Below are 2105 nucleotides of genomic sequence, written 5' to 3' on the forward strand. Positions count from 1 at the left end.
ACTACTTAAAAATAGGAATATTGAATCGGTTTTTGCGGCAGAATTACGAGCTATTTATGAGCTCTTGAAATTATATAGTTTCGATTTTTGAGCTCATCCCCTTCACCCCCAAACAACCCTTTAATTGATTTAACTTAAGAGAAAGATGCTGAGAAAACTTAAAATATATCGTATTGCGAATATAATTCCTATAGCTTATATACTCTAAGAATAAACTATTAAATCAAGAGCATTTCGATTATTGAGACGATTACCTTCAATTTCGGTGAACCTTCGTCGATTTTCACGAAAATTGGTCAGTAGTTAGAGGATACGTCAAGAAACAAAGGTGACATGGTACCACCTTGCGCCTTTACCCTGAGGGTGGATACCGCCCCTTCTCGGGGGTGAAAATTATTTTATAAAAAATAAATGCACACATCAATAAAAGAACAAATTAAAAGCAAAATTTTTTGTATAAAGTTAATAAAATAAGTCAATACTTTTTAAGTTATTAAAGATCAAAGATTTTAATTATTTGTGAAAAAAATGCATGTTTTGAAAAGGTTTTTTGTAAATCACTGAAAAGCTTTAAGTTTTTACAAAAAAGTTAATAGTAGTTTAATTCGTATAGCTTATATTCTAAGAATAAACTCTTAAATCACGCGTCTTTCGATTATAGAGCTATAACCCCTTCGCAAGAAAACGACCCCATATTCCCGGCTTAAGAGAGAGTTGTTCTTAAAATAATTTAAATTAATTATTTGGCGACTACATATCGTTTAATAATTTATGAGCTTGCAAAATATTCGCATCTCAATTATTGAATTGCCATTTTCTTTCTGTAGTGCAGTCACTGAAGGTAAAAATCAACTAGTACCTTCGATTTCGGTAAATCTCCATTTATTTTCACGAATTGACAATAACAACTTGGGGTTTTAACCTGGGGTATATGTCACCCCTTCTCGGGAGTGAAAATTACTTTATTAAAAATAACCCCACAAATCGAGAGAGGGACAAATTGTAAGCAAAATTTGTTATATAATGTGATTAAAATAAATCAATACTTTTTGAGTTATTAAAGATCAAATATTTTAATTTTTTGAAAGAAAATGCATGCTTTAGAGCGATTTTTCATAAATGACTCAAAAACTGTAAGTTTTTACAAAAAAGTTTTCATCACTAAAATTGAAGCTAATAAAAATATAATAAATTGCTTACTTGAAAAACCCTTTAATGTTAATTTAAAGTAAGTTATTGGTAATTAAATGTATATTTTTTTCCGCGACTGTTAAAATCTAAGGGTTCAAGCTTAAATAACGGGAAAGAGATGCATTTTATAACACTTAGGTACTAAATACTTGTCAAAGTACCTACTTAGAAATACCTATGAAAAATAAGATGCAGAAAAAGTTGATAGTATCAAAATCCGCTCACCATATATTTTGCAAGCTCATAAATTATTAAACGATATGTAGTCGCCAAATAATTAATTTAAATTATTTTAAGAACAACTCTCTCTTAAGCCGGGAATATGGGGTCGTTTTCTTGCGAAGGGGTTGTAGCTCTATAATCGAAAGACGCGTGATTTAAGAGTTTATTCTTAGAATATAAGCTATACGAATTAAACTACTATTAACTTTTTTGTAAAAACTTAAAGTTTTTCAGTGATTTACAAAAAACCTTTTCAAAACATGCATTTTTTTCACAAATAATTAAAATCTTTGATCTTTAATAACTTAAAAAGTATTGACTTATTTTATTAACTTTATATAATAAATTTTGCTTTTAATTTGTTCTTTTATTGATTTGTGCATTTATTTTTTATAAAATAATTTTCACCCCCGAGAAGGGGCGGTGTCCACCCTCAGGGTAAAGGCGCAAGGTGGTACCATGTCACCTTTGTTTCTTGACGTATCCTCTAACCACTGGTTCACCGAAATTGAAGGTAATCGTTGATTTTTACCTTCAGTGACTGCACTATACAAAATAAATTGCAATTTACTGATCTAAATGCACGTAATTTGGAAGCTTATAAATTATTAAATGATATGTAGTTGCTAAATAATTAGTTTAACGCATTTTAAATACAACTTTCTCTTAACCCGGGAAGATAGGGTGGTTTT

This window comes from Diabrotica virgifera, chromosome 7 (assembly GCF_917563875.1).
Source record: "Diabrotica virgifera virgifera chromosome 7, PGI_DIABVI_V3a".
Classification (NCBI taxonomy): Eukaryota; Metazoa; Arthropoda; class Insecta; order Coleoptera; family Chrysomelidae; genus Diabrotica; species Diabrotica virgifera.